We start from the raw sequence: 26,747 nt of genomic DNA, 5'->3' as shown, positions 1-26,747 counted from the left end.
TGCTCGCACAGAGGCACAGAGACTGGGGCTGCTTGCTTGTCTTGCCACCTCAAACTTCAAATGTAGCTTTGGGGGTCCGTGCAGGGGGCCTCTGACAGCCCTGCTCTGAAAATGCGAACGTCTGCAGATAGCTCGCAGCCAGAAAGAGCTAGCCTGAAAACTGTTGCTCAGCCTCATCTGCCCATGGCACTGCTCGCACAGAGGCACAGAGACTGGGGCTGCTTGCTTGTCTTGCCCCCTCAAACTTCAAACGTAGCTTTGGGATCCGTGTCGGGCGTCTGCGGCAGCCCTGCTCTGAAAATGCGAACGTCTGCAGATAGCTCTCAGACAGAAAGAGCTAGCCTGGAAAGCTGTTGCTCAGCCTCATCTGCCCATGGCACTGCTCGCACAGAGGCACAGAGACTGGGGCTGCTTGCTTGTCTTGCCACCTCAAACTTCACATGTAGCATTGGGGGTGCATGCCGGGCTCCTCCGGCAGCCCTGCTCCCAAAATTCAAATGTCTCCTGACAGATTGCAGCCAGAAAGAGCTAGCCTGGAAACGTGTTGCTCAGCCTCATCTGCCCATAGCACTGCTCGCACAGAGGCACAGAGACTGGGGCTGCTTGCTTGTCTTGCCACCTCAAACTTCAAACGGAGCTTAAGTGGTCCATGCCGGGTGCCTCCGGCATCCCTGCTCCGAAACTGCGAACGTCTGCAGATAGCTCGCAGCCAGAAAGAGCTAGCCTGGAAAGCTGTTGCTCAGCCTCATCTGCCCATGGCACTGCTCGCACTGAGGCACAGAGACTGGGGCTGCTTGCTTGTCTTGCCACCTCAAACTTCAAATGTAGCTTTGGGGGTCCATGCAGGGGGCCTCTGACAGCCCTGCTCTGAAAATGCGAACGTCTGCAGATAGCTCGCAGCCAGAAAGAGCTAGCCTGGAAATTGTTGCTCAGCCTCATCTGCCCATGGCACTGCTCGCACAGAGGCACAGAGACTGGGGCTGCTTGCTTGTCTAGACCCGTCAAACTTGAAATGTAGCTTAGGTGGTTGTGCCGGGCGTCTCCGGCAGCCCTGCTCTGAAAATGCGAACGTCTGCAGATAGCTCGCAGCCAGAAAGAGCTAGCCTGGAAAGGTGTTGCTCAGCCTCATCTGCCCATGGCACTGCTCGCACAGAGGCACAGAGACTGGGGCTGCTTGCTTGTCTTGCCACCTCAAACTTCAAAGGTATCTTAGGTGGTCCATGCCGGGTGCCTATGGCATCCCTGCTCCAAAAATGCAAACGTCAGCAGATAGCTCGCAGCCAGAAAGAGCTACCCTGGGAAGGTGTTGCTCAGCCTCATCTGCCCATGGCACTGCTCGCACAGAGGCACAGAGACTGGGGCTGCTTGCTTGTCTTGCCCCCTCAAACTTCAAACGTATATTAGGTGGTTCGTGCCGGGCGTCTCCGGCAGCCCTGCTCCGAAAATGCGAACGTCTGCAGATAGCTCGCAGCCAGAAAGAGCTAGCCTGGAAAGCTGTTGCTCAGCCTCATCTGCCCATGGCACTGCTCGCACAGAGGCACAGAGACTGGGGCTGCTTGCTTGTCTTGCCCCCTCAAACTTCAAACGTATCTTAGCTGGTCCGTGCCGGGGGCCTCCGGCAGGGCTGCTCCAAAAATGCGAACGTCTGCAGACAGCTCGCAGCCAGAAAGAGCTAGCCTGAAAACTGTTGCTCAGCCTCACCTGCCCATGGCACTGCTCGCAAAGAGGCACAGAGACTGGGGCTGCTTGCTTGTCTTGCCCCCTCAAACTTCAAAAGTAGCTTTGGGATCCGTGTCGGGCGTCTGCGGCAGCCCTGCTCTGAAAATGCGAACGTCTGCAGATAGCTCTCAGCCAGAAAGAGCTAGCCTGGAAAGCTGTTGCTCAGCCTCATCTGCCCATGGCAGTGCTCGCACAGAGGCACAGAGACTGGGGCTGCTTGCTTGTCTTGCCACCTCAAACTTCACATGTAGCATTAGGGGTGCATGCCGGGCTCCTCCGGCAGCCCTGCTCCCAAAATTCAAATGTCTGCTGACAGATTGCAGCCAGAAAGAGCTAGCCTGGAAAGCTGTTCCTCAGCCTCATCTGCCCATGGCACTGCTCGCACTGAGGCACAGAGACTGGGGCTGCTTGCTTGTCTTGCCACCTCAAACTTCAAACGTAGCTTAGGTGGTCCTTGCCGGGGGCCTCCGGCAGGGCTGCTCCGAAAATGCAAACGTCTGCAGATAGCTCGCAGCCAGAAAGAGCTAGCCTGCAAAGCTGTTGCTCAGCCTCATCTGCCCATGGCACTGCTCGCACAGAGGCACAGAGACTGGGGCTGCTTGCTTGTCTTGCCCCCTCAAACTTCAAACGTAGTTTTGGGATCCGTGTCGGGCGTCTGCGGCAGCCCTGCTCCAAAAATGCAAACGTCTGCAGATAGCTCTCAGACAGAAAGAGCTAGCCTGGAAAGCTGTTGCTCAGCCTCATCTGCCCATGGCACTGCTCGCACAGAGGCACAGAGACTGGGGCTGCTTGCTTGTCTTGCCACCTCAAACTTCACATGTAGCATTGGGGGTGCATGCCGGGCTCCTCCGGCAGCCCTGCTCCCAAAATTCAAATGTCTCCTGACAGATTGCAGCCAGAAAGAGCTAGCCTGGAAAGGTGTTGCTCAGCCTCATCTGCCCATAGCACTGCTCGCACAGAGGCACAGAGACTGGGGCTGCTTGCTTGTCTTGCCACCTCAAACTTCAAACGGAGCTTAAGTGGTCCATGCCGGGTGCCTCCGGCATCCCTGCTCCGAAACTGCGAACGTCTGCAGATAGCTCGCAGCCAGAAAGAGCTAGCCTGGAAAGCTGTTGCTCAGCCTCATCTGCCCATGGCACTGCTCGCACTGAGGCACAGAGACTGGGGCTGCTTGCTTGTCTTGCCACCTCAAACTTCAAATGTAGCTTTGGGGGTCCATGCAGGGGGCCTCTGACAGCCCTGCTCTGAAAATGCGAACGTCTGCAGATAGCTCGCAGGCAGAAAGAGCTAGCCTGGAAATTGTTGCTCAGCCTCATCTGCCCATGGCACTGCTCGCACAGAGGCACAGAGACTGGGGCTGCTTGCTTGTCTAGACCCGTCAAACTTGAAATGTAGCTTAGGTGGCTCGTGCCGGGCGTCTCCGGCAGCCCTGCTCTGAAAATGCGAACGTCTGCAGATAGCTCGCAGCCAGAAAGAGCTAGCCTGGAAAGGTGTTGCTCAGCCTCATCTGCCCATGGCACTGCTCGCACAGAGGCACAGAGACTGGGGCTGCTTGCTTGTCTTGCCACCTCAAACTTCAAAGGTATCTTAGGTGGTCCATGCCGGGTGCCTATGGCATCCCTGCTCCAAAAATGCAAACGTCAGCAGATAGCTCGCAGCCAGAAAGAGCTACCCTGGGAAGGTGTTGCTCAGCCTCATCTGCCCATGGCACTGCTCGCACAGAGGCACAGAGACTGGGGCTGCTTGCTTGTCTTGCCACCTCAAACTTCAAATGTAGCTTTGGGGGTCCGTGCCGGGGGCCTCTGACAGCCCTGCTCTGAAAATGCGAACGTCTGCAGATAGCTCGCAGCCGGAAAGAGCTAGCCTGGAAAGCTGTTGCTCAGCCTCATCTGCCCATGGCACTGCTCGCACAGAGGCACAGAGACTGGGGCTGCTTGCTTGTCTTGCAACCTCAAACTTCAAACGGAGCTTAAGTGGTCCATGCCGGGTGCCTCCGGCTTCCCTGCTCCGAAAGTGCGAACGTCTGCAGATAGCTCGCAGCCAGAAAGAGCTACCCTGGGAAAGCTGTTGCTCAGCCTCATCTGCCCATGGCACTGCTCGCACAGAGGCACAGAGACTGGGGCTGCTTGCTTGTCTTGCCCCCTCAAACTTCAAACGTATATTAGGTGGTTCGTGCCGGGCGTCTCCGGCAGCCCTGCTCCGAAAATGCGAACGTCTGCAGATAGCTCGCAGGCAGAAAGAGCTAGCCTGGAAAGCTGTTGCTCAGCCTCATCTGCCCATGGCACTGCTCGCACAGAGGCACAGAGACTGGGGCTGCTTGCTTGTCTTGCCCCCTCAAACTTCAAACGTAGCTTAGCTGGTCCGTGCCGGGGGCCTCCGGCAGGGCTGCTCCAAAAATGCGAACGTCTGCAGACAGCTCGCAGCCAGAAAGAGCTAGCCTGAAAACTGTTGCTCAGCCTCACCTGCCCATGGCACTGCTCGCACAGAGGCACAGAGACTATAGCTGCTTGCTTGTCTTGCCCCCTCAAACTTCAAAAGTAGCTTTGGGATCCGTGTCGGGCGTCTGCGGCAGCCCTGCTCTGAAAATGCGAACGTCTGCAGATAGCTCTCAGCCAGAAAGAGCTAGCCTGGAAAGCTGTTGCTCAGCCTCATCTGCCCATGGCACTGCTCGCACAGAGGCACAGAGACTGGGGCTGCTTGCTTGTCTTGCCACCTCAAACTTCACATGTAGCATTAGGGGTGCATGCCGGGCTCCTCCGGCAGCCCTGCTCCCAAAATTCAAATGTCTGCTGACAGATTGCAGCCAGAAAGAGCTAGCCTGGAAAGCTGTTCCTCAGCCTCATCTGCCCATGGCACTGCTCGCACTGAGGCACAGAGACTGGGGCTGCTTGCTTGTCTTGCCACCTCAAACTTCAAATGTAGCTTTGGGGGTCCGTGCCGGGGGCCTCTGACAGCCCTGCTCTGAAAATGCGAATGTCTGCAGATAGCTCGCAGCCGGAAAGAGCTAGCCTGGAAAGCTGTTGCTCAGCCTCATCTGCCCATGGCACTGCTCGCACAGAGGCACAGAGACTGGGGCTGCTTGCTTGTCTTGCAACCTCAAACTTCAAACGGAGCTTAAGTGGTCCATGCCGGGTGCCTCCGGCTTCCCTGCTCCGAAAGTGCGAACGTCTGCAGATAGCTCGCAGCCAGAAAGAGCTAGCCTGGAAAGCTGTTGCTCAGCCTCATCTGCCCATGGCACTGCTCGCACTGAGGCATAGAGACTGGGGCTGCTTGCTTGTCTTGCCACCTCAAACTTCAAATGTAGCTTTGGGGGTCCGTGCAGGGGGCCTCTGACAGCCCTGCTCTGAAAATGCGAACGTCTGCAGATAGATCTCAGCCAGAAAGAGCTAGCCTGAAAGCTGTTGCTCAGCCTCATCTGCCCATGGCACTGCTCGCACAGAGGCACAGAGACTGGGGCTGCTTGCTTGTCTTGCCACCTCAAACTTCACATGTAGCATTGGGGGTGCATGCCGGGCTCCTCCGGCAGCCCTGCTCCCAAAATTCAAATGTCTCCTGACAGATTGCAGCCAGAAAGAGCTAGCCTGGAAAGGTGTTGCTCAGCCTCATCTGCCCATAGCACTGCTCGCACAGAGGCACAGAGACTGGGGCTGCTTGCTTGTCTTGCCACCTCAAACTTCAAACGGAGCTTAAGTGGTCCATGCCGGGTGCCTCCGGCATCCCTGCTCCGAAACTGCGAACGTCTGCAGATAGCTCGCAGCCAGAAAGAGCTAGCCTGGAAAGCTGTTGCTCAGCCTCATCTGCCCATGGCACTGCTCGCACTGAGGCACAGAGACTGGGGCTGCTTGCTTGTCTTGCCCCCTCAAACTTCAAATGTAGCTTTGGGGGTCCATGCAGGGGGCCTCTGACAGCCCTGCTCTGAAAATGCGAACGTCTGCAGATAGCTCGCAGCCAGAAAGAGCTAGCCTGGAAATTGTTGCTCACCCTCATCTGCCCATGGCACTGCTCGCACAGAGGCACAGAGACTGGGGCTGCTTGCTTGTCTAGACCCGTCAAACTTGAAATGTAGCTTAGGTGGTTCGTGCCGGGCGTCTCCGGCAGCCCTGCTCTGAAAATGCGAACGTCTGCAGATAGCTCGCAGCCAGAAAGAGCTAGCCTGGAAAGGTGTTGCTCAGCCTCATCTGCCCATGGCACTGCTCGCACAGAGGCACAGAGACTGGGGCTGCTTGCTTGTCTTGCCACCTCAAACTTCAAAGGTATCTTAGGTGGTCCATGCCGGGTGCCTATGGCATCCCTGCTCCAAAAATGCAAACGTCAGCAGATAGCTCGCAGCCAGAAAGAGCTACCCTGGGAAGGTGTTGCTCAGCCTCATCTGCCCATGGCACTGCTCGCACAGAGGCACAGAGACTGGGGCTGCTTGCTTGTCTTGCCCCCTCAAACTTCAAACGTATATTAGGTGGTTCGTGCCGGGCGTCTCCGGCAGCCCTGCTCCGAAAATGCGAACGTCTGCAGATAGCTCGCAGCCAGAAAGAGCTAGCCTGGAAAGCTGTTGCTCAGCCTCATCTGCCCATGGCACTGCTCGCACAGAGGCACAGAGACTGGGGCTGCTTGCTTGTCTTGCCCCCTCAAACTTCAAACGTATCTTAGCTGGTCCGTGCCGGGGGCCTCCGGCAGGGCTGCTCCAAAAATGCGAACGTCTGCAGACAGCTCGCAGCCAGAAAGAGCTAGCCTGAAAACTGTTGCTCAGCCTCACCTGCCCATGGCACTGCTCGCACAGAGGCACAGAGACTGGGGCTGCTTGCTTGTCTTGCCCCCTCAAACTTCAAAAGTAGCTTTGGGATCCGTGTCGGGCGTCTGCGGCAGCCCTGCTCTGAAAATGCGAACGTCTGCAGATAGCTCTCAGCCAGAAAGAGCTAGCCTGGAAAGCTGTTGCTCAGCCTCATCTGCCCATGGCACTGCTCGCACAGAGGCACAGAGACTGGGGCTGCTTGCTTGTCTTGCCACCTCAAACTTCACATGTAGCATTAGGGGTGCATGCCGGGCTCCTCCGGCAGCCCTGCTCCCAAAATTCAAATGTCTGCTGACAGATTGCAGCCAGAAAGAGTTAGCCTGGAAAGCTGTTCCTCAGCCTCATCTGCCCATGGCACTGCTCGCACTGAGGCACAGAGACTGGGGCTGCTTGCTTGTCTTGCCACCTCAAACTTCAAATGTAGCTTTGGGGGTCCGTGCCGGGGGCCTCTGACAGCCCTGCTCTGAAAATGCGAACGTCTGCAGATAGCTCGCAGCCGGAAAGAGCTAGCCTGGAAAGCTGTTGCTCAGCCTCATCTGCCCATGGCACTGCTCGCACAGAGGCACAGAGACTGGGGCTGCTTGCTTGTCTTGCCACCTCAAACTTCAAACGGAGCTTAAGTGGTCCATGCCGGGTGCCTCCGGCTTCCCTGCTCCGAAAGTGCGAACGTCTGCAGATAGCTCGCAGCCAGAAAGAGCTAGCCTGGAAAGCTGTTGCTCAGCCTCATCTGCCCATGGCACTGCTCGCACTGAGGCACAGAGACTGGGGCTGCTTGCTTGTCTTGCCACCTCAAACTTCAAATGTAGCTTTGGGGGTCCGTGCAGGGGGCCTCTGACAGCCCTGCTCTGAAAATGCGAACGTCTGCAGATAGCTCGCAGGCAGAAAGAGCTAGCCTGAAAGCTGTTGCTCAGCCTCATCTGCCCATGGCACTGCTCGCACAGAGGCACAGAGACTGGGGCTGCTTGCTTGTCTTGCCACCTCAAACTTCAAACGGAGCTTAAGTGGTCCATGCCGGGTGCCTCCGGCATCCCTGCTCCGAAACTGCGAACGTCTGCAGATAGCTCGCAGCCAGAAAGAGCTAGCCTGGAAAGCTGTTGCTCAGCCTCATCTGCCCATGGCACTGCTCGCACTGAGGCACAGAGACTGGGGCTGCTTGCTTGTCTTGCCCCCTCAAACTTCAAATGTAGCTTTGGGGGTCCATGCAGGGGGCCTCTGACAGCCCTGCTCTGAAAATGCGAACGTCTGCAGATAGCTCGCAGCCAGAAAGAGCTAGCCTGGAAATTGTTGCTCACCCTCATCTGCCCATGGCACTGCTCGCACAGAGGCACAGAGACTGGGGCTGCTTGCTTGTCTAGACCCGTCAAACTTGAAATGTAGCTTAGGTGGTTCGTGCCGGGCGTCTCCGGCAGCCCTGCTCTGAAAATGCGAACGTCTGCAGATAGCTCGCAGCCAGAAAGAGCTAGCCTGGAAAGGTGTTGCTCAGCCTCATCTGCCCATGGCACTGCTCGCACAGAGGCACAGAGACTGGGGCTGCTTGCTTGTCTTGCCACCTCAAACTTCAAAGGTATCTTAGGTGGTCCATGCCGGGTGCCTATGGCATCCCTGCTCCAAAAATGCAAACGTCAGCAGATAGCTCGCAGCCAGAAAGAGCTACCCTGGGAAGGTGTTGCTCAGCCTCATCTGCCCATGGCACTGCTCGCACAGAGGCACAGAGACTGGGGCTGCTTGCTTGTCTTGCCCCCTCAAACTTCAAACGTATCTTAGCTGGTCCGTGCCGGGGGCCTCCGGCAGGGCTGCTCCAAAAATGCGAACGTCTGCAGACAGCTCGCAGCCAGAAAGAGCTAGCCTGAAAACTGTTGCTCAGCCTCACCTGCCCATGGCACTGCTCGCACAGAGGCACAGAGACTGGGGCTGCTTGCTTGTCTTGCCCCCTCAAACTTCAAAAGTAGCTTTGGGATCCGTGTCGGGCGTCTGCGGCAGCCCTGCTCTGAAAATGCGAACGTCTGCAGATAGCTCTCAGCCAGAAAGAGCTAGCCTGGAAAGCTGTTGCTCAGCCTCATCTGCCCATGGCACTGCTCGCACAGAGGCACAGAGACTGGGGCTGCTTGCTTGTCTTGCCACCTCAAACTTCACATGTAGCATTAGGGGTGCATGCCGGGCTCCTCCGGCAGCCCTGCTCCCAAAATTCAAATGTCTGCTGACAGATTGCAGCCAGAAAGAGTTAGCCTGGAAAGCTGTTCCTCAGCCTCATCTGCCCATGGCACTGCTCGCACTGAGGCACAGAGACTGGGGCTGCTTGCTTGTCTTGCCACCTCAAACTTCAAATGTAGCTTTGGGGGTCCGTGCCGGGGGCCTCTGACAGCCCTGCTCTGAAAATGCGAACGTCTGCAGATAGCTCGCAGCCGGAAAGAGCTAGCCTGGAAAGCTGTTGCTCAGCCTCATCTGCCCATGGCACTGCTCGCACAGAGGCACAGAGACTGGGGCTGCTTGCTTGTCTTGCCACCTCAAACTTCAAACGGAGCTTAAGTGGTCCATGCCGGGTGCCTCCGGCTTCCCTGCTCCGAAAGTGCGAACGTCTGCAGATAGCTCGCAGCCAGAAAGAGCTAGCCTGGAAAGCTGTTGCTCAGCCTCATCTGCCCATGGCACTGCTCGCACTGAGGCACAGAGACTGGGGCTGCTTGCTTGTCTTGCCACCTCAAACTTCAAATGTAGCTTTGGGGGTCCGTGCAGGGGGCCTCTGACAGCCCTGCTCTGAAAATGCGAACGTCTGCAGATAGCTCGCAGGCAGAAAGAGCTAGCCTGAAAGCTGTTGCTCAGCCTCATCTGCCCATGGCACTGCTCGCACAGAGGCACAGAGACTGGGGCTGCTTGCTTGTCTTGCCCCCTCAAACTTGAAACGTATATTAGGTGGTCCATGCCGGGTGCCTCCGGCAAGGCTGCTCTGAAAATGCGAACGTCTGCAGAGAGCTCGCAGCCAGAAAGAGCTAGCCTTGAAAGCTGTTGCTCAGCCTCATCTGCCCATGGCACTGCTCGCACAGAGGCACAGAGACTGGGGATGCTTGTTGTCTTGCCCCCTCAAACTTCAAAGGTAGCTTAGGCTGCCCGTGTCGGGCTACGCCGGCAGCGCTCCTCCGAAAATGCGAACGTCTGCAGATAGATTGCAGCCAGAAAGAGCTAGCCTGGAAAGCTGTTGCTCAGCCTTATCTGCCCATGGCACTGCTCACACAGAGGCACAGAGACTGGGGCTGCTTGCTTGTCTTGCCACCTCAAACTTCAAATGTAGCTTTGGGGGTCCGTGCAGGGGGCCTCTGACAGCCCTGCTCTGAAAATGCGAACGTCTGCAGATAGCTCGCAGGCAGAAAGAGCTAGCCTGGAAAGCTGTTGCTCAGCCTCATCTGTCCATGGCACTGCTCGCACAGAGGCACAGAGACTGGGGCTGCTTGCTTGTCTTGCCACCTCAAACTTCACATGTAGCATTGGGGGTGCATGCCGGTCTCCTCCGGCAGCCCTGCTCCCAAAATTCGAATGTCTGCAGATAGATTGCAGCCAGAAAGAGCTAGCCTGGAAAGGTGTTGCTCAGCCTCATCTGCCCATGGCACTGCTCGCACAGAGGCACAGAGACTGGGGCTGCTTGCCTGTCTTGCCACCTCAAACTTCAAACGTAGCTTTGGGGGTCCGTGCCGGGGGTCTCCGGCAGGGCTGCTCTGAAAATGCGAACGTCTGCAGATAGCTCTCAGCCAGAAAGAGCTAGCCTGGAAAGCTGTTGCTCAGCCTCATCTGCCCATGGCACTGCTCGCACTGAGGCACAGAGACTGGGGCTGCTTGCTTGTCTTGCCCCCTCAAACTTCAAACGTGGCTTTGGGATCCGTGTCGGGCGTCCGCGGCAGCCCTGCTCTGAAAATCCAAACGTCTGCAGATAGCTCGCAGGCAGAAAGAGCTAGCCTGGAAAGCTGTTGCTCAGCCTCATCTGCCCATGGCACTGCTCGCACAGAGGCACAGAGACTGGGGCTGCTTGCTTGTCTTGCCACCTCAAACTTCAAACGTATCTTAGGTGGTCCATGCCGGGTGCCTCCGGCATCCCTGCTCCGAAAATGCGAACGTCTGCAGATAGCTCGCAGGCAGAAAGAGCTAGCCTGGAAAGCTGTGGCTCAGCCTCATCTGCCCATGGCACTGCTCGCACAGAGGCACAGAGACTGGGGCTGCTTGCTTGTCTTGCCACCTCAAACTTCAAATGTAGCTTTGGGGGTCCGTGCAGGGGGCCTCTGACAGCCCTGCTCTGAAAATGCGAACGACTGCACATAGCTCGCAGCCAGAAAGAGCTAGCCTGGAAAGCTGTTGCTCAGCCTCATCTGCCCATGGCACTGCTCGCACAGAGGCACAGAGACTGGGGCTGCTTGCTTGTCTTGCCACCTCGAACTTCAAACGTAGCTTAGGTGGTCCGTGCCGGGTGCCTCCGGCATCCCTGCTCCGAAAATGCAAACGTCTGCAGATAGCTCGCAGGCAGAAAGAGCTATCCTGGAAAGTTGTTGCTCAGCCTCATCTGTCCATGGCACTGCTCGCACTGAGGCACAGAGACTAGAGCTGCTTGCTTGTCTTGCCACGTCAAACTTCAAACGTATCTTAGGTGGTCCCTGCCGGGTGCCTACGGCATCCCTGCTCCGAATATGCAAACGTCTGCAGATAGCTCGCAGCCAGAAAGAGCTAGCCTGGAAAGCTGTTGCTCAGCCTCATCTTCCCATGGCACTGCTCGCACAGAGGCACACAGACTGGGGCTGCTTGCTTGTCTTGCCCCCTCAAACTTCAAACGTAACTTAGGTGGTCCATGCCGGGTGCCTCCGGCATCCCTGCTCTGAAAATGCAAACGTCTGCAGACAGCTCGCAGACAAGGAGAGATAGTCTGGAAAGCTGTTGCTCAGCCTCATCTGCCCATGGCACTGCTCACACAGAGGCACAGAGACTAGGGCTGCTTGCTTGTCTTACCACCTCAAACTTCAAACGTATCTTAGGTGGTCCATGCCGGGTGCCTCCGGCATCCATGCTCCGAAAATGCAAACGTCTGCAGACAGCTTGCAGCCAGAAAGAGCTAGCCTGGAAAGCTGTTGCTCAGCCTCATGTGCCCATGGCACTGCTCGCACAGAGGCACACAGACTGGGGCTGCTTGCTTGTCTTGCCCCCTCAAACTTCAAACGTGGCTTTGGGATCTGTGTCGGGCATCTGCGGCAGCCCTGCTCCGAAAATGCGAACGTCTGCAGATAGCTTGCAGGCAGAAAGAGCTAGCCTGGAAAGCTGTTGCTCAGCCTCATCTGCCCATGGCACTGCTCGCACAGAGGCACAGAGACTGGGGCTGCTTGCTTGTCTTGCCCCCTCAAACTTCAAACGTAGATTAGGTGGTCCGTGCCGGGGGCCTCCGGCAGGGCTGCTCCGAAAATCCAAACGTCTGCAGATAGCTCGCAGCCAGAAAGAGCTAGCCTGGAAAGCTGTTGCTCAGCCTCATCTGCCCATGGCACTGCTCGCAGAGAGGCACAGAGACTGGGGCTGCTTGCTTGTCTTGCCACCTCAAACTTCAAAAGTATCTTAGGTGGTCCATGCCGGGTCCCTCCGGCATCCCTGCTCCAAAAATGCGAACGTCTGCAGATAGCTCGCAGCCAGAAAGAGCTAGCCTGGAAAGCTGTTGCTCAGCCTCATCTGCCCATGGCACTGCTCACACAGAGGCACAGAGACTGGGGCTGCTTGCTTGTCTTACCACCTCAAACTTCAAACGTATCTTAGGTGGTCCATGCCGGGTGCCTCCGGCATCCATGCTCCGAAAATGCAAACGTCTGCAGACAGCTTGCAGCCAGAAAGAGCTAGCCTGGAAAGCTGTTGCTCAGTCTCATGTGCCCATGGCACTGCTCGCACAGAGGCACACAGACTGGGGCTGCTTGCTTGTCTTGCCCCCTCAAACTTCAAACGTGGCTTTGTGTCGGGGCGGTCGGCTAAGTCCTACCCCGAGGGTCGCGAACCTGGAGAAGCGGCGGAAGAATGCAGCCGACTCAATGTGAGTGATAAGCAAGCTTCGTTTATTACAGTTTGGTTACACAATTTATAGAGTGATTAATTAGCTACTACATATTGTAAAGTTAGAGCTCATTATTGGCTAGCCAGCTAATTGTCAACTCGGCCCATACTCCCTCATTCTTCTCCAGCTGCATCCTGTTTTTCACATTCTTGCTAACCGCAGAGTTGATTTGTTAAATTCCTTGTTCTGTCAAGGACATGCTAAGCTTAAAATGGATTTTCTACAACAAGCAATTCGGTCGAGCCTTGCCATCCCCCCACAGCTTTGGGATCCGTGTCGGGCGTCTGCGGCAGCCCTGCTCCGAAAATGCGAACGTCTGCAGATAGATTGCAGCCAGAAAGAGCTAGCCTGGAAAGCTGTTGCTCAGCCTCATCTGCCCATGGCACTGCTCGCACAGAGGCACAGAGACTGGGGCTGCTTGCTTGTCTTGCCCCCTCAAACTTCAAACGTAGCTTAGGTGGTCCGTGCCGGGGGCCTCCGGCAGGGCTGCTCCGAAAATCCAAACGTCTGCAGATAGCTCGCAGCCAGAAAGAGCTAGCCTGGAAAGCTGTTGCTCAGCCTCATCTGCCCATGGCACTGCTCGCACTGAGGCACAGAGACTGGGGCTGCTTGCTTGTCTTGCCACCTCAAACTTCAAAAGTATCTTAGGTGGTCCATGCCGGGTGCCTCCGGCATCCCTGCTCCAAAAATGCAAACGTCTGCAGATAGCTCGCAGCCAGAAAGAGCTAGCCTGGAAAGCTGTTGCTCAGCCTCATCTGCCCATGGCACTGCTCGCACAGAGGCACAGATACTGGGGCTGCTTGCTTGTCTTGCCACCTCAAACTTCAAACGTATCTTAGGTGGTCCATGCCGGGTGCCTCCGGCATCCCTGCTCCGAAAATGCAAACGTCTGCAGATAGCTCGCAGCCAGAAAGAGCTAGCCTGGAAAGGTGTTGCTCAGCCTCATCTGCCCATGGCACTGCTCGCACAGAGGCACAGAGACTGGGGCTGCTTGCTTGTCTTGCCACCTCAAACTTCAAAAGTAACTTTGGGATCCGTGTCGGGCGTCTGCGGCAGCCCTGCTCTGAAAATGCGAACGTCTGCAGATAGCTCGCAGCCAGAAAGAGCTAGCCTGGAAAGCTGTTGCTCAGCCTCATCTGCCCATGGCACTGCTCGCACAGAGGCACAGAGACTGGGGCTGCTTGCTTGTCTTGCCACCTCAAACTTCAAACGTAGCTTAGGTGGTCCATGCCGGGTGCCTCCGGCATCCCTGCTCCAAAAATGCAAACGTCTGCAGATAGCTCGCAGCCAGAAAGAGCTAGCCTGGAAAGCTGTTGCTCAGCCTCATCTGCCCATGGCACTGCTCGCACAGAGGCACAGAGACTGGGGCTGCTTGCTTGTCTTGCCCCCTCAAACTTCAAACGTATCTTAGGTGGTCCATGCCGGGTGCCTACGGCATCCCTGCTCCGAAAATGCTAACGTCTGCAGACAGCTCGCAGGCAAGGAGAGATAGTCTGGAAAGGTGTTGCTCAGCCTCATCTGCTCGTGGCACTGCTCACAGACAGGCACAGAGAATGGATCTGCTTGCTTGTCTTGCCACCTCAAACTTCAAAAGTATCTTTGGGATCTGTGTCGGGCGTCTGCGGCAGCCCTGCTCTGAAAATGCGAACGTCTGCAGATAGCTCGCAGCCAGAAAGAGCTAGCCTGGAAAGGTGTTGCTCAGCCTCATCTGCCCATGGCACTGCTCGCACAGAGGCACAGAGACTGGGGCTGCTTGCTTGTCTTGCCCCCTCAAACTTCAAACGTAGCTTAGGTGGTCCGTGCCGGGGGCCTCCGGCATCCCTGCTCCGAAAATGCAAACGTCTGCAGATAGCTCGCAGCCAGAAAGAGCTAGCCTGGAAAGCTGTTGCTCAGCCTCATCTGCCCATGGCACTGCTCGCACAGAGGCACAGAGACTGGGGCTGCTTGCTTGTCTTGCCACCTCAAACTTCAAAGTAGCTTTGGGATCCGTGTCGGGCGTCTGCGGCAGCCCTGCTCTGAAAATGCGAACGTCTGCAGATAGCTCGCAGCCAAAAAGAGCTAGCCTGGAAAGCTGTTTCTCAGCCTCATCTGCCCATGGCACTGCTCGCACAGAGGCACAGAGACTGGGGCTGCTTGCTTGTCTTGCCACCTCAAACTTCAAACGTATCTTAGGTGGTCCATGCCGGGTGCCTCCGGCATCCCTGCTCCAAAAATGCAAACGTCTGCAGATAGCTCGCAGCCAGAAAGAGCTAGCCTGGAAAGCTGTTGCTCAGCCTCATCTTCCCATGGCACTGCTCGCACAGAGGCACAGAGACTGGGGCTGCTTGCTTGTCTTGCCCCCTCAAACTTCAAACGTATCTTAGGTGGTCCATGCCGGGTGCCTCCGGCATCCTTGCTCCGAAAATGCAAACATCTGCAGACAGCTCGCAGGCAAGGAGAGCTAGCCTGGAAAGCTGTTGCTCAGCCTCATCTGCTCGTGGCACTGCTCACAGAGAGGCACAGAGACTGGATCTGCTTGCTTGTCTTGCCACCTCAAACTTCAAAAGTAGCTTTGGGATCCGTGTCGGGCGTCTGCGGCAGCCCTGCTCTGAAAATGCGAACGTCTGCAGATAGCTCGCAGCCAGAAAGAGCTAGCCTGGAAAGCTGTTGCTCAGCCTCATCTGCCCATGGCACTGCTCGCACAGAGGCACAGAGACTGGGGCTGCTTGCTTGTCTTCCCCCTCAAACTTCAAACGTGGCTTTGGGATCCGTGTCGGGCGTCTGCGGCAGCCCTGCTCCGAAAATGCAAACGTCTGCAGAAAGCTCACAGCCAGAAAGAGCTAGCCTTGAAAGCTGTTCCTCAGCCTCATCTGCCCATGGCACTGCTCGCACAGAGGCACAGAGACTGGGGCTGCTTGCTTGTCTTGTCACCTCAACCTTCAAATGTAGCATTGGGGGTGCATGCCGGGCTCCTCCGGCAGCCCTGCTCCCAAAATTCGAACGTCTGCAGATAGCTCGCAGGCAGAAAGAGCTAGCCTGGAAAGGTGTTGCTTAGCCTCATGTGCCCATGGCACTGCTCGCACAGAGGCACAGAGACTGGGGCTGCTTGCTTGTCTTGCCACCTCAAACTTCAAACGTAGCTTAGGTGGTCCGTGCCGGGGGCCTCCGGCACTGCTGCTCCAAAAATGCAAACGTCTGCAGATAGCTCGCAGCCAGAAAGAGCTAGCCTGGAAAGCTGTTGCTCAGCCTCATCTGCCCATGGCACTGCTCGCACAGAGGCACAGAGACTGGGGCTGCTTGCTTGCCTTGCCACCTCAAACTTCAAACGTATCTTAGGTGGTCCATGCCGGGTGCCTCCGGCATCCCTGCTCCGAAAATGCACACGTCTGCCGACAGCTCGCAGGCAAGGAGAGATAGTCTGGAAAGCTGTTGCTCAGCCTCATCTGCTCGTGGCACTGCTCACAGAGAGGCACAGAGACTGGGGCTGCTTGCTTGTCTTGCCACCTCAAACTTCAAACGTGGCTTTGGGATCCGTGTCGGGCGTCTCCGGCAGCCCTGCTCTGAAAATGCGAACGTCTGCAGATAGCTCTCAGCCAGAAAGAGCTAGTCTGGAAACCTGTTGCTCAGCCTCATCTGCCCATGGCACTGCTCGCACAGAGGCACAGAGACTGGGGCTGCTTGCTTGTCTTGCCCCCTCAAACTTCAAACGTGCCTTTGGGATTCGTGTCGGGCGTCTGCGGCAGCCCTGCTCCGAAAATGCGAACGTCTGCAGATAGCTCGCAGCCAGAAAGAGCTAGCCTGGAAAGCTGTTGCTCAGCCTCATCTGCCCATGGCACTGCTTGCACAGAGGCACAGAGACTGGGGCTGCTTGCTTGTCTTGCCCCCTCAAACTTCAAAGGTATCTTAGGTGGTCCATGCCGGGGGCCTCCGGCATCCCTGCTCCGAAAATGCGAACGTCTGCAGATAGCTCGCAGCCAGAAAGAGCTAGCCTGGAAAGCTGTTGCTCAGCCTCATCTGCCCATGGCACTGCTCGCACAGAGGCACAGAGACTGGGGCTGCTTGCTTGTCTTGCCCCCTCAAACTTCAAACGTAGCTTAGGTGGTCCGTGCCGGGGGCCTCCGGCAGGGATGCTCCGAAAATGCAAACGTCTGCAGATAGCTGGCAGCCAGAAAGAGCTAGCCTGGAAAGCTGCTGCTCAGCCTCATCTGCCCATGGCACTGCTCGCACAGAGGCACGGAGACTGGGGCTGCTTGCTTGTCTTCCCACATCAGACTTCAAATGTAGCACTGGGGTGCATGCTGGGCTCCTCCGGCAGCCCTGCTCCCAAAATTCAAATGTCTGCAGATAGATTGCAGCCAGAAAGAGCTAGCCTGGAAAGCTGTTGCTCCGCCTCATGTGCCCATGGCACTGCTCGCACAGAGGCACAGAGACTGGGGCTGCTTGCTTGTCTAGCCCCCTCAAACTTCAAACGTATCTTAGGTGGTCCATGCCGGGTGCCTCCGGCATCCCTGCTCAAAAATGCAAACGTCTGCAGATAGCTCGCAGGTAAGGAGAGATAGTCTGGAAAGGTGTTGCTCAGCCTCATCTGCCCATGGCACTGCTCGCACAGAGGCACAGAAACTGGATCTTCTTGCTTGTCTTGCCACCTCAAACTTCAAACGTAGCTTTGGGATCCGTGTCGGGCGTCTGCGACAGCCCTGCTCTGAAAATGCGAACGTCTGCAGATAGCTCGCAGCCAGAAAGAGCTAGCCTGGAAAGCTGTTGCTCAGCCTCATCTGCCCATGGCACTGCTCGCACAGAGGCACAGAGACTGGGGCTGCTTGCTTGTCTTGTCACCTCAAACTTCAAATGTAGCATTGGGGGTGCATGCCGGGCTCCTCCGGCAGCCCTGCTCCCAAAATGCGAACGAATGCAGATAGCTCGCAGGCAGAAAGAGCTAGACTGGAAAGGTGTTGCTCAGCCTCATGTGCCCATGGCACTGCTCGCACAGAGGCACAGAGACTGGGGCTGCTTGCTTGTCTTGCCCCCTCAAACTTCAAACGTAGCTTAGGTGGTCCGTGCCGGGGGCCTCAGGCAGGGCTGCTCCAAAAATGCAAACGTCTGCAGATAGCTCGCAGCCAGAAAGAGCTAGCCTGGAAAGCTGTTGCTCAGCCTCATCTGCCCATGGCACTGCTCGCACAGAGGCACAGAGACTGGGGCTGCTTGCTTGTCTTGCCACGTCAAATTTCAAACGTAGCTTAGGTGGTCCGTGCCAGGCGCCTCCGGCAGCCCTGCTCCCAAAATGCGAACGTCTGCAGATAGCTCGCAGCCACAAAGAGCTAGCCTGGAAAGCTGTTGCTCAGCCTCATCTGCCCATGGCACTGCTCGCACAGAGGCACAGAGACTGGGGCTGCTTGCTTGTCTTGCCACCTCAAACTTCAAACGTAGCTTAGGTGGTCCATGCCGGGTGCCTACGGCATCCCTGCTCCGCAAATGCAAACGTCTGCAGATAGCTCGCAGCCAGAAAGAGCTATCCTGGAAAGCTGTTGCTCAGCCTCATCTGCCCATGGCACTGCTCGCACAGAGGCACAGAAAGTGGATCTGCTTGCTTGTCTTGCCACCTCAAACTTCAAACGTAGCTTTGGGATCCGTGTCGGGCGTCTGCGGCATCCCTGCTCTGAAAATGCGAACGTCTGCAGATAGCTTGCAGGCAGAAAGAGCTAGCCTGGAAAGGTGTTGCTCAGCCTCATCTGCCCATGGCACTGCTCGCACAGAGGCACAGAGACTGGGGCTGCTTGCTTGCCTTGCCACCTCAAACTTCATACGTAGCTTAGGTGGTCCATGACGGGTGCCTCCGGCATCCCTGCTCCGAAAATGCAAACGTCTGCCGACAGCTCGCAGGCAAGGAGAGCTAGCCTGGAAAGCTGTTGCTCAGCCTCATCTGCTCGTGGCACTACTCACAGAGAGGCACAGAGACTGGGGCTGCTTGCTTGTCTTGCCACCTCAAACTTGAAACGTAGCTTTGGGATCTGTGTCGGGCGTCTCCGGCAGCCCTGCTCTGAAAATGCGAACGTCTGCAGATAGCTCGCAGCCAGAAAGAGCTAGCCTGGAAAGCTGTTGCTCAACCTCATCTGCCCATGGCACTGCTCGCACAGAGGCACAGAGACTGGGGCTGCTTGCTTGTCTTGCCACGTCAAACTTCAAACGTGGCTTTGGGATCCGTGTCGGGCGTCTGCGGCAGCCCTGCTCCGAAAATGCAAACGTCTGCAGATAGCTCGCAGCCAGAAAGAGCTAGCCTGGAAAGGTGTTGCTCAGCCTCATCTGCCCATGGCACTGCTCGCACAGAGGCACAGAGACTGGGGCTGCTTGCTTGTCTTGCCCCCTCAAACTTCAAACGTATCTTAGGTGGTCCATGCCGGGTGCCTCCGGCAGCCCTGCTCCGAAAATGCGAACGTCTGCAGATAGCTCGCAGCCCGAAAGAGCTAGCCTGGAAAGCTGTTGCTCAGCCTCATCTGCCCATGGCACTGCTCGCACAGAGGCACAGAGACTGGGGCTGCTTGCTTGTCTTGCCCCCTCAAACTTCAAACGTCGCTTTGGGATCCGTGTCGGGCGTCTGCGGCAGCCCTGCTCCGAAAATGCAAACGTCTGCAGATAGCTCTCAGCCAGAAAGAGCTAGCCTTGAAAGCTGTTGCTCAGCCTCATCTGCCCATGGCACTGCTCGCACAGAGGCACAGAGACTGGGGCTGCTTGCTTGTCTTGTCACCTCAAACTTCAAATGTAGCATTGTGGTTGCATGCTGGGCTCCTCCGGCAGGGCTGCTCCCAAAATTCGAACGTCTGCAGATAGCTCGCAGGCAGAAAGAGCTAGCCTGGAAAGCTATTGCTCAGCCTCATCTGCCCATGGCACTGCTCGCACAGAGGCACAGAGACTGGGGCTGCTTGCTTGTCTTGCCACCTCAAACTTCAAACGTATCTTAGGTGGTCCGTGCCGGGGGCCTCCGGCAGGGCTGCTCCGAATATGCAAACGTCTGCAGAAAGCTCGCAGGCAGAAAGAGCTAGCCTGGAAAGGTGTTGCTCAGCCTCATCTGCCCATGTCATTGCTCGCACAGAGGCACAGAGACTGGGGCTGCTTGCTTGTCTTGCCACCTCAAACTTCAAACATATCTTAGGTGGTCCATGCCGGGTGCCTCCGGCATCCCTGCTCTGCAAATGCAAACGTCTGCAAACAGCTCGCAGACAAGGAGAGATAGTCTGGAAAGCTGTTGCTCAGCCTCATCTGCCCATGGCACTGCTCACACAGAGGCACAGAGACTGGAGCAGCTTGCTTGTCTTACCACCTTAAACTTCAAACGTATCTTAGGTGGTCCATGCCGGGTGCCTCCGGCATCCATGCTCCGAAAATGCGAACGTCTGCAGATAGCTCGCAGCCAGAAAGAGCTAGCCTGGAAAGCTGTTGCTCAGTCTCATCTGCCCATGGCACTGCTCGCACAGAGGCACACAGACTGGGGCTGCTTGCTTGTCTAGCCAACTCAAACTTCAAACGTATCTTAGGTGGTCCATGCTGGGTGCCTCCGGCAGCCCTGCTCCGAAAATGCGAACGTCTGCAGATAGCTCTCAGCCAGAAAGAGCTAGCCTGGAAAGCTGTTGCTCAGCCTCATTTGCCCATGGCACTGCTCGCACAGAGGCACAGAGACTGGGGCTGCTTGCTTGTCTTGCCCCCTCAAACTTCATACGTGGCTTTGGGATCCATGTCGGGTGCCTACGGCATCCCTGCTCCGAATATGCAAACGTCTGCAGATAGCTCGCAGCCAGAAAGAGCTAGCCTGGAAAGCTGTTGCTCAGCCTCATCTGCCCATGGCACTGCTCGCACAGAGGCACAGAGACTGGGGCTGCTTGCTTGTCTTGCCACTTCAAAATTCACATGTAGCATTGGGGGTGCATGCCGGGCTTCTCCTGCTGCCCTGCTCCCAAAATTCGAACGTCTGCAGATAGATTGCAGCCAGAAAGAGCTAGCCTGGAAAGCTGTTGCTCAGCCTCATCTGCCCATGGCACTGCTCGCACAGAGGCACAGAGACTGGGGCTGCTTGCTTGTCTTGCCCCCTCAAACTTCAAACGTGGCTTAGGTGGTCCATGCCGGGGGCCTCCGGCAGGGCTGCTCCGAAAATGCAAACGTCTGCACATAGCTCGCAGCCAGAAAGAGCTAGCCTGGAAAGCTGTTGCTCAGCCTCATCTGCCCATGGCACTGCTCGCACAGAGGCACAGAGACTGGGGCTGCTTGCTTGTCTTGCCACGTCAAACTTCACATGTAGCATTGGGGGTGCATGCCGGGCTTCTCCGGCAGCCCTGCTCCCAAAATTCTAACGTCTGCAGATAGCTCGCAGCCAGAAAGAGCTAGCCTGGAAAGCTGTTGCTCAGCCTCATCTGCCCATGGCACTGCTCGCACAGAGGCACAGAGACTGGGGCTGCTTGCTTGTCTTGCCCCCTCAAACTTCAAACGTGGCTTAGGTGGTCCATGCCGGGGGCCTCCGGCAGGGCTGCTCCGAAAATGCAAACGTCTGCACATAGCTCGCAGCCAGAAAGAGCTAGCCTGGAAAGCTGTTGCTCAGCCTCATCTGCCCATGGCACTGCTCGCACAGAGGCACAGAGACTGGGGCTGCTTGCTTGTATTGCTTCTCTTGTCACCCCAAACTTCAAAGGTAGCATTGTGGTTGCAAGCCGGGCTCCTCCGGCAGCCCTGCTCCCAAAATTCGTACGTCTGCAGATAGCTCGCAGGCAGAAAGAGCTAGCCTGGAAAGGTGTTGCTCAGCCTCATCTGCCCATGGCACTGCTCGCACAGAGGCACAGAGACTGGGGCTGCTTGCTTGTCTTGTCACCCCAAACTTCAAATGTAGCATTGTGGTTGCATGCCGGGCTCCTCCGGCATGCCTGCTCCGAAAATGCCAACGTCTGCAGATAGCTCGCAGCCAGAAAGAGCTAGCCTGGAAAGCTGTTGCTCAGCCTCATCTGCCCATGGCACTGCTAGCACAGAGGCACAGAGACTGGGGCTGCTTGCTTGTCTTGCCACCTCAAAATTCACATGTAGCACTGGGGGTGCATGCCGGGCTTCTCCTGCTGCCCTGCTCCCAAAATTCGAACGTCTGCAGATAGATTGCAGCCAGAAAGAGCTAGCCTGGAAAGCTGTTGCTCAGCCTCATCTGCCCATGGCACTGCTCGCACAGAGGCACGGAGACTGGGGCTGCTGCTTGTCTTGTCACCTCAAACTTAAAATGTAGCATTGTGGTTTCATGCCGAGCTCCTCCGGCAGCCCTGCTCCCAAAATTCGAACGTCTGCAGATAGCTCGCAGGCAGAAAGAGCTAGCCTGGAAAGGTGTTGCTCAGCCTCATCTGCCCATGGCAGTGCTCGCACAGAGGCACAGAGACTGGGGCTGCTTGCTTGTCTTGCCCCCTCAAACTTCAAACGTGGCTTAGGTGGTCCGTGCCGGGGGCCTCCGGCAGGGCTGCTCCGAAAATGCAAACGTCTGCAGATAGCTCGCAGCCAGAAAGAGCTAGCCTGGAAAGCTGTTTCTCAGCCTCATCTGCCCATGGCACTGCTCGCACAGAGGCACAGAGACTGGGGCTGCTTGCTTCTCTTGCCACCTGAAACTTCACATGTAGCATTGGGGGTGCATGCCGGGCTTCTCCGGCAGCCCTGCTCCCAAAATTCGAACGTCTGCAGATAGATTTCAGCCAGAAAGAGCTAGCCTGGAAAGCTGTTGCTCAGCCTCATCTGCCCATGGCACTGCTCGCACAGAGGCACAGAGACTGGGGCTGCTTGCTTGTCTTGTCACCTCAAACTTCAAATGTAGCATTGTGGTTGCATGCCGGGCTCCTCCGGCAGCCCTGCTCCCAAAATTCGAACGTCTGCAGATAGCTCGCAGCCAGAAAGAGCTAGCCTGGAAAGCTGTTGCTCAGCCTCATCTGCCCATGGCACTGCTCGCACAGAGGCACAGAGACTGGGGCTGCTTGCTTGTCTTGCCACCTCAAACTTCAAACGTAGCTTAGGTGGTTAGTGCCGGGGGCCTCCGGCAGGGCTGCTCCAAAAATGCAAACGTCTGCAGATAGCTCGCAGCCAGAAAGACCTAGCGTGGAAAGTTGTTGCTCAGCCTCATCTGCCCATGGCACTGCTCGCACAGAGGCACAGAGACTGGGGCTGCTTGCTTCTCTTGTCACCCCAAACTTCAAAGGTAGCATTGTTGTTGCAAGCCGGGCTCCTCCGGCAGCCCTGCTCCAAAAATGCAAACGTCTGCAGATAGCTCGCAGGCAGAAAGAGCTAGCCTGGAAAGCTGTTGCTCAGCCTCATTCCCATGGCACTGCTAGCACAGAGGCACAGAGACTGGGGCTGCTTGCTTGTCTTGCCACCTCAGAATTCACATGTAGCATTGGGGGTGCATGCCGAGCTCCTCCGGCAGCCCTGCTCCCAAAATTCGAACGTCTGCAGATAGCTCGCAGGCAGAAAGAGCTAGCCTGGAAAGCTGTTGCTCAGCCTCATCTGCCCATGGCACTGCTCGCACAGAGGCACAGAGACTGGGGCTGCTTGCTTGTCTTGCCCCCTCAAACTTCAAACGTGGCTTAGGTGGTCCGTGCCGGGGGCCTCCGGCAGGGCTGCTCCGAAAATGCAAACGTCTGCAGATAGCTCGCAGCCAGAAAGAGCTAGCCTGGAAAGCTGTTTCTCAGCCTCATCTGCCCATGGCACTGCTCGCACAGAGGCACAGAGACTGGGGCTGCTTGCTTCTCTTGCCACCTGAAACTTCACATGTAGCATTGGGGGTGCATGCCGGGCTTCTCCGGCAGCCCTGCTCCCAAAATTCGAACGTCTGCAGATAGATTTCAGCCAGAAAGAGCTAGCCTGGAATGCTGTTGCTCAGCCTCATCTGCCCATGGCACTGCTCGCACAGAGGCACAGAGACTGGGGCTGCTTGCTTGTCTTGTCACCTCAAACTTCAAATGTAGCATTGTGGTTGCATGACGGGCTCCTCCGGCAGCCCTGCTCCCAAAATTCGAACGTCTGCAGATAGCTCGCAGCCAGAAAGAGCTAGCCTGGAAAGCTGTTGCTCAGCCTCATCTGCCCATGGCACTGCTCGCACAGAGGCACAGAGACTGGGGCTGCTTGCTTGTCTTGCCACCTCAAACTTCAAACGTAGCTTAGGTGGTTAGTGCCGGGGGCCTCCGGCAGGGCTGCTCCAAAAATGCAAACGTCTGCAGATAGCTCGCAGCCAGAAAGACCTAGCGTGGAAAGTTGTTGCTCAGCCTCATCTGCCCATGGCACTGCTCGCACAGAGGCACAGAGACTGGGGCTGCTTGCTTCTCTTGTCACCCCAAACTTCAAAGGTAGCATTGTTGTTGCAAGCCGGGCTCCTCCGGCAGCCCTGCTCCAAAAATGCAAACGTCTGCAGATAGCTCGCAGGCAGAAAGAGCTAGCCTGGAAAGCTGTTGCTCAGCCTCATTCCCATGGCACTGCTAGCACAGAGGCACAGAGACTGGGGCTGCTTGCTTGTCTTGCCACCTCAGAATTCACATGTAGCATTGGGGGTGCATGCCGAGCTCCTCCGGCAGCCCTGCTCCCAAAATTCGAACGTCTGCAGATAGCTCGCAGGCAGAAAGAGCTAGCCTGGAAAGCTGTTGCTCAGCCTCATCTGCCCATGGCACTGCTCGCACAGAGGCACAGAGACTGGGGCTGCTTGCTTGTCTTGCCCCCTCAAACTTCAAACGTGGCTTAGGTGGTCCGTGCTGGGGGCCTCCGGCAGGGCTGCTCCGAAAATGCAAACGTCTGCAGATAGCTCGCAGCCAGAAAGAGCTAGCCTGGAAAGCTGTTGCTCAGCCTCATCTGCCCATGGCACTGCTCGCACAGAGGCACAGAGACTGGGGCTGCTTGCTTCTCTTGCCACCTCAAACTTCACATGTAGCATTGGGGGTGCATGCCGGGCTTCTCCGGCAGCCCTGCTCCCAAAATTCGAACGTCTGCAGATAGATTTCAGCCAGAAAGAGCTAGCCTGGAAAGCTGTTGCTCAGCCTCATCTGCCCATGGCACTGCTCGCAGAGAGGCACAGAGACTGGGGCTGCTTGCTTGTCTTGTCACCTCAAACTTCAAATGTAGCATTGTGGTTGCATGCCGGGCTCCTCCGGCAGCCCTACTCCATAAATGCGAACGTCTGCAGATAGCTCGCAGCCAGAAAGAGCTAGCCTGGAAAGCTGTTGCTCAGCCTCATCTGCCCATGGCACTGCTCGCACAGAGGCACAGAGACTGGGGCTGCTTGCTTGTCTTGCCACCTCAAACTTCAAACGTAGCTTAGGTGGTTAGTGCCGGGGGCCTCCGGCAGGGCTACTCCAAAAATGCAAACGTCTGCAGATAGCTCGCAGCCAGAAAGAGCTAGCCTGGAAAGCTGTTGCTCAGCCTCATCTGCCCATGGCACTGCTCGCACAGAGGCACAGAGACTGGGGCTGCTTGCTTGTCTTGCCTCGTTAAACTTCAAACGTAGCTTAGGCTGCCCGTGCCAGGCGCCTCTGGCAGCCCTGCTCCAAAAATGCAAACGTCTGCAGATAGCTCGCAGCCAGAAAGACCTAGCCTGGAAAGCTGTTGCTCAGCCTCATCTGCCCATGGCACTGCTCGCACAGAGGCACAGAGACTGGGGCTGCTTGCTTGTCTTGCCACGTCAAACTTCAAACGTATCTTAGGTGGTCCATGTCGGGTGCCTACGGCATCCCTGCTCCAAAAATGCAAACGTCTGGAGATAGCTCGCAGGCAGAAAGAGCTAGCCTGGAAAGCTGTTGCTCAGCCTCATCTGCCCATGGCACTGCTCGCACAGAGGCACAGAGACTGGGGCTGCTTGCTTGTCTTGCCCCCTCAAACTTCAAACGTAGCTTAGGTGGTCCATGCCGGTGGCCATCCGACAGCCCTGCTCCGAAAATTCGAACGTCTGCAGATAGCTCGCAGCCAGAAAGAGCTAGCCTGGAAAGCTGTTGCTCAGCCTCATCTGCCCATGGCACTGCTCGCACAGAGGCACAGAGACTGGGGCTGCTTGCTTGTCTTGCCCCCTCAAACTTCACATGTATCATTGGGGGTGCATGCCGGGCTCCTCCGGCAGCCCTGCTCCCAAAATTCGAACGTCTGCAGATAGATTGCAGCCAGAAAGAGCTAGCCTGGAAAGCTGTTGCTCAGCCTCATCTGCCCATGGCACTGCTCACAGAGAGGCACAGAGACTGGGGTTGCTTGTTTGTCTTGCCCCCTAAAACTTCAAACGTAGCTTAGACTCTCCGTGTCGGGCGCCTCCAGCAGCCCTGCTCTCAAAATGCGAACGTCTGCAGATAGCTCGCAGCCAGAAAGAGCTAGCCTGGAAAGCTGTTGCTCAGCCTCATCTGCCCATTGCACTGCTCGCACAGAGGCACAGAGACTGGGGCTGCTTGCTTGTCTTGCCACGACAAACTTCAAACGTATCTTAGGTGGTCCATGCCGGGTAAGTACGGCATCCCTGCTCCGAATATGCAAACGTCTGCAGATAGCTTGCAGCCAGAAAGAGCTAGCCTGGAAAGCTGTTGCTCAGCCTCATCTGCCCATGGCACTGCTCGCACAGAGGCACAGAGACTGGGGCTGCTTGCTTGTCTTGCCCCCTCAAACTTCAAATGTAGCTTAGCTGGTCCATGCCGGGTGCCTCCGGCATCCCAGCTCCGAAAATGCGAACGTCTGCAGATAGCTCGCAGCCAGAAAGAGCTAGCCTGGAAAGCTGTTGCTCAGCCTCATCTGCCCATGGCACTGCTCGCACAGAGGCACAGAGACTGGGGCTGCTTGCTTGTCTTGCCACCTCAAACTTCAAACGTATCTTAGGTGGTCCATGCCGGGGGCCATCCGACAGCCCTGCTCCGAAAATGCGAACGTCTGCAGATAGTTCGCAGCCAGAAAGAGCTAGCCTGGAAAGCTGTTGCTCAGCCTCATCTGCCCATGGCACTGCTCGCACAGAGGCACAGAGACTGGGGCTGCTTGCTTGTCTTGCCCCCTCAAACTTCAAACATATCTTAGGTGGCCCATGCCGGGTGCCTCCGGCATCCCTGCTCTGCAAATGCAAACGTCTGCAAACAGCTCGCAGACAAGGAGAGATAGTGTGGAAAGCTGTTGCTCAGCCTCATCTGCTCGTGGCACTGCTCGCACAGAGGCACAGAGACTGGGGCTGCTTGTTTGTCTTGCCCCCTCAAACTT

Source organism: Opisthocomus hoazin, chromosome W, assembly GCF_030867145.1.
Source record: "Opisthocomus hoazin isolate bOpiHoa1 chromosome W, bOpiHoa1.hap1, whole genome shotgun sequence".
NCBI classification, from domain to species: domain Eukaryota; kingdom Metazoa; phylum Chordata; class Aves; order Opisthocomiformes; family Opisthocomidae; genus Opisthocomus; species Opisthocomus hoazin.
The sequence above is the reverse complement of the archived record's forward strand: the minus strand, read 5'-3'. Positions refer to the sequence as shown.